Consider the following 10,198-nt stretch of genomic DNA (forward strand, 5'->3'; position numbering starts at 1 on the left):
AAAAGCAAAATCGAGAACTCAGGGTATGCAGGCAGGTGAACGACATGCTTCTTGGCATGCTGAGCTGGAAATTATTTTTTCCTTTGTTTTTATGAATCATTCATGTTTTCATCAGCTTAAAAAGCAAACAAGCAAATGTAAACATTGGGATTTTTAAATTGGAATACATTGATGCAAAAACAAATATATATTTAATTTCCTTTCCTTTAATTCAAGTTGAATACATGTTAATTAGAAGGCGGCGGAGCAGGAACACTTAGCTGTATTGACAGAAGCAGCAATAATGAGACACACGCCTGGACTGGGGATGAGGAGCTGCGGGGCCGGGCCAGGGGAGAGCAGGGTGTCCCCAGAGGGATGTTTTTTAGAGGGCACCATGGTGCTTCAAGAGCCATGCAGAGGCTGGAGGAGGTTTATCCAGTTGAGGCTAAAGGCCAGAGAGTGCAGACAGCAGGAGAAACCGCGTGCTGACATGAGCTGATGAACTGAAGGAGGCTCGGGCTGGGTCTGATGCCTGTCCCATGGCTGCATGGCACACCCCAACCCCAGCTCCCCGTGTTTTTCCCTGGGAGATATTTTTCCCCGGATCCTCCCCTCCACAGCAGCTCTTCTGGGGGTTCATCTGCAGGAGGTGCAGCCTAGGAGCCCCCTCTCACCCGCGCCCTTGTTCCGCCGTGCCGTGCGCTGTCGGAGCCTCACTAAGCTGTTTACACCCCTCATGCTCCATCCATCATTTTTTCATTCAGTTGGAAGATTATAGCTTCTTATGTGCTACCTCCAGTCCAGCTTGTCATGGGAAAACTCCAGGGAGAAATTCGCACAGATGTATTAAAGCTATCTAACACTTTCTCCATGGCAACTGGGACTGGTGCAAATCCCATAAGCCCTGCCTGGAGGCAGGATGAGAGCTCCTCCGGAATTCTTCCAGGCACCCAGATAACAGCAGATAGCGGGAAAATGTCTTCATCAAGTTGAGATGCCTCCCAACTGTAACACACAATAACGTTTGATTAACACGGAGACATTTATCACTTATGAAGGACATTTTTCTGACGCTCTGCGGTAACTCACGCTTTCCACCCTTTTCCTAGCTCGTTGCAGTGATCTGACATTAACGCGCACACACAAGAGCGCAAGCAAGCAGGGAAGGAAAACAGATGCAGGTGGAGCATATGCAAGATTTAATTTGATCTCTGAGAGCATAATTATTTTAATATTAATTTTACAAGTCTTCAGTTTCTTATGCCATCCTTTGCACAGGCTCCAGACGGGGTGAGAGACAGAGCTCCTGCCTTACAGAGCAGACTTCGAGTCACGAAGGGCTGTGTTGTTTAACACCACAAGTTACAGCCACAGCGTACACTGGGAGGTCTTTAAAGTCAGCCTGAGGCTTGCATGCACGCGGACATTACTGCAGGAGGGATGTCTGACCCTGCTGGCTGGTTTCAGCCCTCGGCTGCTGACCACCCCTGCCCCTGGCTGCAGCAGCGAGCTCCCATCCCGCAGCATCAGCTCGCATGGGGCCAGGCTGAGCTGACATCGGCTGGCCAAGAGCCACGCTCCCTGAGACAGAAGTCATTCAAACCTCTGGATCAAATCTGCTATTTTAACTCCATACCACCGAACGGCGAGGGAGCCAAACCTTTGAAGTCTGCCATGTCCAATCCATTATTAATCATTGTAAATCTGGAATAATCTCTACAAGCATATTCTGCTCCCTACAAATATACTGGTGCCAACTTCCTCTAATAAATCCTGCGTCAGGCCAGCTATTGTGTCTTCTCTTCAGGCAGCATTTCCCAGCAGAAATATTTAAACAATAATGGTCCCTATTTGGTGCAGTCACTTTTGTTTTACAAGAGTACAGTCTAATGTGTAACAGATTTAGAGCTTACAGAAAGGCTCGGATTTATGGCATGTTTTCTTTCCATTGCTTGTTTCTGATAATCCCTGTGAGGCATTACATGTCTCCATTTGGGTCCCTAACTTTGCGCCACCTCAAAAAGCAAGGAAACCATATTCTTCTTCCTACACAAAACTTTGGGGTAAATTCTGAAAGTTCTACGCAAAAGGAGCATGGCTTAAAAAAGAAATCTGGTATCACTTCCCTGCAGACCAGAAGTGATTTGCTGAGTGGTTTGGAAAGTGCTGGGATGGAGAAATAGAGGCAGAACTCAGTATGAGGAGCTCCTCTTTGCGCAAGGACTTTCACGGGCCAACATATGGCAGTTACTAAAGATCAGTAAATTACCTTCTACTACCCTTGTGAAACAGACCTTGAGAATGAAGATAAGGTTTTATGAATCTTTCCCTTGTAATGAGCTTTCCATGATTAACACAGCCTACAAGGAAGGTGCTCACTGCCAGGCACGGCAGAGGAAACGCAACGCCACCACGCGTAACGGGGCGCAGGCTGCAAGGATCCGTGCCACAGAAAGGTTTAAAGACAAGTGTAACAACTGCAGGAGCCCCAGAAATCCCTGCTGGGATGAGTCTCAGCCCAAATTTTACTCACGTTCAGTCACACAGATGCTCCTGGGCCGAGCAGCCTGGCTGCCTGCAGCAGCGAGCGGCGCCCAGGAGCTGGGCGAAGCCTCCCCGTGCTCCTGTCCCCACAGGCAGCGTGGAGGGAGATGGAAACCCCTGAAGCAAAAACAAGCACAAAATTTAAATCCCCAAACATACACTGACAACAAAGCACCAAATACAAGGGTGAGAAAGCTGAGCCCCCAGATTTTACTGGTGTATGTGCAAGTGAAGAGGGAATTTTACACCACGAGCTGCTACGAATGCCACATATAAGCAACTGCTAGAGACTTCCCAACTCGTACTTAGATCGTAATCTATATCAGACAACCTCCTAATTTGTGCGAACACCTGGCTATGTTTATTTTGAGCAAAGTATGAAGCTCAAAGGATCTGGGAAGCTCCGCAGTTTGGTACAAACTCTGATTATTCATGAACGTGTGAAACTTTTTCCCCCAAAATTTGCAGCTTCAAAGCGCCGTTCTGCATGTGTGAGACTCTCGCCGTGTGCCAGCGCCAGGAGCAGAGCTTTCCACAGTCACAAACATTGGCACCTCGGAGCTGTGGGCTGCCGAGGAGAGGCCACTGGGATGCTGTGGAGCTCCCCGGAGCTGCTGCTCTCGGCGCTGTCGGTGCCTGTGGGCAGCCAAGGAGCGAGCTCTGGCACTGTGGTGGGGCTGGCTGCCAGCCTGGGCCTTCAGGAAAAGCGTCCAGGTGCCAAAACCCCCCGGGGGGACACGCAGCCACGTCCAGCACAGGCGAGGGCAGCAGGAGGAGGATGCTTGCCCGCGGCTGAGGATGCTCACTGCCTGCTTCCACGGCATCAGCAAACAGGGGAAGGAGCCACAAGGGCCGTGAGTCCAAACGACAGCTTGTTTTCTCTTTCACTGACAAACGAGCCGGAGCTCCAAAAGCAATTTAGTCTGGGAATAAACATCCAAATACCCACTGCTCAGGCTGAGGCACTAAATGAGCTAAGCAGAGGGAGGCTGCGGTGAACTCGGGTTCCAGGCACTTGCTTTTCACTTGACTTCCTCAGCTGGCAACTCAGCGCCAGCTAAAAACTCTCCAAGAGAAGCATCTATTTCCTACTGCTGCCAAGGACTCTGGCCAGAAAACGCTTTTTCTCCCCTGATGCTGCTCATTAATCTTGTTTGTTTGTTTTTCTTTTTTTTCTTTTCTTTTTTTTTTTTTTTTTTTTTTTATGCTTTTGCTGATTCCCCCAATTACAATGTGATTAAAAAGGAAAATAAGGAAAACTCGAGGTAAGGAGCATTCAGCCAGATCCCTGGACCAGGCCTTGGTGGTGTGTGGGATGATTTTGCCGTGCTGACCGCCGAGATGCCCCCAGCCCGGGCACTGTCCCTGCTCTCACCCGTCTCCTCCTGGGATCACAGCTCACTTAGCGCCTCGCCCACATGGATAAATCAGCAATAAAAATGCAGAGAGAACTCCAGTTGGATCAATTTGTTTCAATATTTTTGACACGGCTGCTGTAGAAGCTGAGTGTTGGGGAACCAACAATGCAATTTCCTACTGAGGGAAGTGGCAAGGTGCTGGGCATAAATTACGCTTAAATGCCACATAGATAATGAGGCTGCATCTTTGAAGATTTATCTCTCATTTCTTTCATTGAGAACACTCCTGATGTCATGGCACAACCTTTCCAACCTGGAAAAAGCCCGGGCTGGAGACGCCAGCTGAATGCTGAGGATTGGCATTTGCAGGAGCCTCGAGGAGCCTCCGGCACGGAGGAGCCTTCACCTGCCAGCAGGGAGGCAGGGAAGCTGGGGTGCTGTCGTGTGCTCTGCCCACATTCCCCAAGCTTTTTTGGGAAAGGATGCGAAGGAGGAGACAGTCCTATCTATAGCCTGTTGCAGTTGCTTGATGTCCTCAGACGCAGAGTGCTCAGTGACATAAATAATAATTAAAAATTGTCACAGAGCCACCAGCAACGCATTTCAGCCACCAGCGGCTGCTTGGCTGGCATTTCCCTGTGGCTCCGAGGCCAGGCTTCCCTGCTGCAGCAGGAACCTTACTGCCCGTGACAGACCTCCTCCTCCAGCTCTGGGCTCAGACCTCCAGGAGCTTTTCCCCTCCTGATGCTCCTGCAGAAGCCACAGGTGCGGTACCCCGTCATTCCCACCTCTCCACGACACGAAGGCCAAAGCACGCAGCTCATAACTGGAAATCAGATTATTAACACTCGCCATTTGGGGAGTACTTGGACATGTCAGTTCTAATGAAGAATGGTATTAATTTCAGTTCTTGCAAGAGACATCTGAGGCAGTTGCCATTATTTTTAGGGAGCCATGGCAGAGCTGAGCTCGCTGTCTGCGGAGAGCCAGTGTTTACAGAAAGAAAAATGCTCTTCACTACCTGCTCCTTCTGAATTCATTTTGAGCTGGAGTTCATCATTTCTACTTACTTCCATATATTTAGATTCCCTCTCAAAATATGTTTTCAGCAATGACTTCAGTAAATAAACTGCCAGGGGCATTCCCCTCAGTTCATCAGAGGGCACGCGAACGACCCACGGGATCAGAATTTCTAACGGCTCGAATCAGGCTTCGCGTTAGTGACTGCAATGAAGTGGTGGCTAATTGCATCTCCTGGGGCCCCCACCACTTCCCATCCCTGCTACCTGATTGCAGCAGCTCATTAGCCTGCTTTTGGAACCGCACGCTTGTCACCTCTGAGTGGGGGCCAGGAGTTGCGTCCCCCCCACCACACGGTGCTGGCCGAGGCTCCCCCAGCACCCAGCTGGGCACCGTGGTGCTGTGGGAAAGGTGCTGGCACAGAGGCTGCAGATTTACTCTCCGAGGGTGGAAGCACAGCCTCGCCTCGTACAGCAAGATGTGCTCCAGCCAAGCAGACACACCGTGTAATTAAAGCTGACAAAAGCATGGCTAAAGGGGAACTGAAACATGACAGTGACCCCTGATAAATGCTCTTTTTATGTCAAATGAGTGATAGCCAGCACCGCACGCTTGCCTATTATTTTTATGTAAGCTACTTGTAGAAAAGTCACCTTCCAAAAACATTACTCTGTTGACTCCTTGCTCACAGCATTCTGCGTCTGCCGGTGCTGCCACCTTTGTGCAAATCTGCTCAACTTCCCACGCTGCGTGCCCTCCTCTCCTTGCGAGCACAGATGTTCATGCACGCTTTGCCATGCTCGGTATCCTCAGCTGTGCTTTACAGCTTGGTGTGACAGCCCTCCCGGTTAGCACTTTTACACAGACAGTGTTTTGTGTCGGGCTGGACACCAGCACCCAGCTCCACCTTTGCCCAAGTGGAGCAGAGCTCTCCATGGACAGACAGACAGACACGTGGGGCTGCCTGCCTGCATGCCAGTGGGCACTGCTGCTCCTCAAGGGCACGCACCGGTTATTTTTTCACACTTCATAAAACTTATGTGCAGAAGGAAATTAAAAGAAGGCTCTGAGCACAGCTCCAGTAACGATGCAAGATTGGCTGCAGTAACTAGCTTTTCCAAAAATATCTTTCCTCTGTCAGAGACGCTCTATTTTTAGAGCTGCAAAGCATCACATTGACAAGTGGCAGGGTCAAAACTTACCTTTAAACTTTTAAAAATCATTTGGCCTTGTAAAAGCACCTGGGTTTTTCAGCTGGCTGTTAAACGCAATGACACACAGCGATTCCAGCAAGCCCAGGTGGTGGCACCTGGCTCTGAGCTTCCCCTGCATCTCCAACACCCGGGAGCTGCCTGGGCAGGCTCAGCTCTGTCTGATGTGACCAGGCACCAGCCGTTTAATAGATTGCTTGCACGGGCATTTTAATATAACGTGTGTCAATTCAATATAACACCATGTACTCGCGGCATGCTCTGTGCCCGGAGGTGCCTGTGCCGTGTCCCTGGAGCAGTGAGCTCCCACTGCCGGGCTGCTGATGGGCACTGGTCCTGACCGTGCTGCCGTGGGTGCCCCTGCCCCAGGTGCCCCACAGCACTGCTCCCCCAGCTCCTGAAGGCTCTCGCTGTTCATTACGAGGTCACTGGCTGATGCATCCATGTGATCGCCTTCTTGCTGTTCAATACATAATTAATAGGTGTCAATTCCAATCTGCCTTGGTTAATTGTACTTATCTCATTCAGGTGTCTGCTCTGGTCCAGCTGGGCTCTCCCAGGGGCTGGCAGGGACAGCCACAAGCTGCCAGCTCCTTGCTGAACTGGGCTCTGCACCCTGGGGTCCCTGGACAGTCTGGGGACACAAGGATCCCTACATGCAGCTGGCAAGGGACCAGCCCAGGGGACACGTGCCATGGGGCAGAGGTGTCACCTTGGAGGGGCAGGAGGATCACAGGCATGAAGGCTCTCTGAGAGCAGGGGGGTGGCTGGATGCCTGCTCGCACTGGGGTGCCCTCAGAAATCCCCCTTTTGGCACCGCTGGGTGCAGCAGTGGCACAGCCGCCTGGCAGGGCTCAGCACCATGGCCCAGGCTGCCTCCTTCACGCTCACAGCCCAGCTCTCACAACGAGAGAAAACAGGATTTTTCAGGCTCAGTGGCTGCCACCCACTCATGGGCAGATATTGAGCCCAGGCTGTTTCACTGAAATGAAAATTTCCACCTGGCCTCGTCCTGGCTGCACACACAAGGCCAGGCCGCAGGGATTTCTGATGACACTTGGTTATGGGAGGCGAGCAGGCGGTGGCCAAAGCCAGGCAGAAAACCCACAGTTGTGTCTAAATGGGCACGGCTCCTATTTCTGTGACATTTCCCCGAGAACCATTTACAGCGATGAGAAACAAGACAGAGCAAGAGCAAATACCTCCGAGGAGCGTGTCTGACTGCAGTGATCACACAGCTCCTCCGAAGACCCACGGGGGGCACCGGCCGCCCTCCCTGGCTGGCAGCCCCGCGGCGCACGGCCCCACAGAGGCACCGGTGCTGCTGCTCAGCTTCTGCTCCTCCGAGACCAAGCTCCTTCCTTACCCCAAGCAGTTGACACATGTCTATGAAAGTGTCTATAATTTAAACCCTCTCACGATGAGATCTCCAGGTGGGGAAATTACTGTTCTGTGACTTTTTGTATTGGAGATGTATGTGCTCAGGCAATGAAATAACTCCCTGGATGTCTGAATCCTTTCCCCCCCGCTACAAGAGCGGTGACAGAATAGGGTAGGTTAATTAAATTATCACAGATCTGAAAGACGTTCAATGGCAATGCTTTACTCGTGAAAATACGGATAGACCCTAGTCAGAGTTGTAGGACTACAGCATCTGCACAGGCAGCGAACTGAGCGTAGTGAGTAAAATTAAAAATCTAGCAGTTCTATTGCTGGGAATAAAAGACATCATTTGCATGTTAAACCACCTAGGTTTATGGTGGCAATTTTCTTCCTTTTAACTTTCCTGGTTCACAGTTTCCAGAATGAATAATATGATGAAACCCTCGATCAGCAACAGGTATTTAGAAATGTGGTAGGGCTTCTTCCCCCCAGGAACCTACGTGTCTTCTGACAGTCATGTTCACTTTACTCATCATGTTTATATTAATAATGATCAATAAAATAACGGTAATACATTTTAGAGACTGATGTGGAATCCCGTTTCCCTCATAATGATCACTGAGACATCAGAAGCCTTGCCTATCTGTTCCCATTTGTGCTAATGGGATGAATGTGTCTGTAATAATGCCCCTAATAATTTTTCCATTGCTCATATAACAGTGTGACAGCTTTCCTGTTTGCTGAAATTAAAACACAATCTTTGTAGGCTTCCATTAACAAGATCTTGCATCCCTTCCTTTAGGAATAAGCAAATTAGATCATGGGGAGAAACGCTGCCATCAGACTGGTTCTGCAATCTGGAAGCAGACTGTATCCCATTTAAATAATCTAGATTACATTTAATTTGAAACTAAAATTTAAAGGTAAAACAGAATTAAAGCACAAAGCAATGGATTAGCTCCCAGCACAGGGAGGATTACTGGTGCCTGCCATACAGCACCAGAGCCACGAACCCACCCGCGCTGGCCCCTCGCCATCCCGCCTCGCTGCACCCGTGCCAGGCAGCGACTCGTGCTTCACCCACTGCTCCTGCCCATCCCTGCCCTTCTGCTGCAGCAGCCCAGCTGGCCCAAGAGCTAGCAATGCCCCCCCAGCAGGTCAAATTACCACAAGCTCCTGAAAGGAACACTGCAGGGCAGAGGGAGGACATGCTGGGCACGGAGGGGAACCCCGAGCCTCTCACCACCACCCAGACCCCAAAAGGCCACCCCCTGCCCAGGGACCAAAGCCGCTGCTACCACACCAAGCACTGCGTGCTGCATTGTGGGCCCTCTTCTAGCCCTGCTGAAGCTTGTATCATTTCCCTTCTTCTTTCTTTCCTTTTCCTTGCTGTTGTTATCGTTACCACTCCCTGCTATCACTCACTCTGTGAAACATTCCTCTGTCTCCTCTAATATCATTTTAAGAGGGAATCAGGATGGAACAGCTCCTACCCCAGACTTGGAGATTTTGATTCGCAAAAAAAGAGCACGGGTTTTCTACCCTGAAATAAAATATAGGGGAAGAAAGTCTCCACGAGAATGTTAAGATGTAACTTACCCTCTAATGGGATCATTTATAGCTTCACCCTCTGCCATCAAAAAGTTTCCTCTCCATCTGAGCTGTGGTTCACAGGTGAGCTCCTGGACCAGCTGGCGTTCATCATCATCCCACACCTTACTGCATGGGTGGAGGCTTGGCTTGGGGCTTAACACGTGGAGGAGCACACATACGCAATTACACCAAATATTTTGCTTTCCATGTCCACTAGCACTCATGGAAGTAATTTACTTGTAATTAATGCACATAATCTACTTAGCGTAAGTAATGTACTTCCCTTCATTTACATGGGCAAGTGTTTATTAGTTTTTACTTTTATTATCCGTAATGCAAAAATATTCCACAAATCTCAAAGAAAATTGCTTGCTGGAATTCATTAGCCAGAAACTGCCGAGTGCTGTGCAGTAATTTACAAGCGCATATCTGAGTTCTGGCACATGTCACAATGATGTAAAAAATATTTCTGAAAGTGGCGCTACACCAGTTATTGAATAAAATTTCATCATTCCTGTCACCAAACGACTGTGCCGTGCTTATGATACAATAGGACCTGACCCGACTCTGGCCCCCGACATCCAGCCAAATAAAGAAGTTAGGCACTGGTGGCACATAATAGAGCTTGAGATGTTTGGGAAGTTTAATAAAACTGAAGAATATTCACCGTGTGCTGCAGACTGCCAGCCCTGCCATGATGAAGGTACTTTGGGGTCCCCAGCCCGCTCTGCGGCAGGGTGCGAGGGGCTGGGCACGGCCGCTGCATGAGGGGCCTGCAGCCTGTGTGAATGCAAACGGTTGGCTTGCATTAGAAAATCAAATTATTTCCATTTATGCATGTTTAATGAGGATTTCAAAGGCATATAATGTAGCTAATGCTTCAAGGCTGTGAGCAGGCGCTCTGAGCAGGGGATGAGGAGCGCTGCTCTGCCTCCGCGCGTGTCCGGGAGGCCAGGCTCTGAGCTCCTGCGCTTCCCCGTGAGCTCGAGCAGTGCCTGCACCCTGCAAGCTGGGTTCAGAGGTTGGCTTTTCAGACACTAGCAGCTGAAACACGTTCCAGCTCTGTGGCTTCCCCTGCCCATCCATCCCGTGGAACCACGGTCGCCT

The 10,198-nt window shown here is 50.0% G+C and overlaps 2 long non-coding RNA genes across 2 annotated transcripts; both read right to left on the minus strand.

Annotated features, from left to right (window-relative positions):
- Window positions 1-601: 601 nt before the first annotated feature.
- LOC311422391 lies at window positions 602-9,131 on the minus strand. Its single transcript, XR_014685311.1, has 3 exons — window positions 9,098-9,131; window positions 2,516-2,643; window positions 602-987 (listed from the first exon to the last, which is right to left on the minus strand). It is a non-coding gene; the product is annotated as an uncharacterized lncRNA (long non-coding RNA).
- Window positions 6,305-9,096, minus strand: LOC311422390. Its single transcript, XR_014685310.1, has 3 exons — window positions 8,992-9,096; window positions 7,318-7,643; window positions 6,305-6,575 (listed from the first exon to the last, which is right to left on the minus strand). It is a non-coding gene; the product is annotated as an uncharacterized lncRNA (long non-coding RNA).
- Window positions 9,132-10,198: the final 1,067 nt, after the last annotated feature.

The sequence above is a fragment of the Aythya ferina genome (assembly GCF_964211825.1).
Source record: "Aythya ferina genome assembly, chromosome: 21".
NCBI lineage: Eukaryota > Metazoa > Chordata > Aves > Anseriformes > Anatidae > Aythya > Aythya ferina.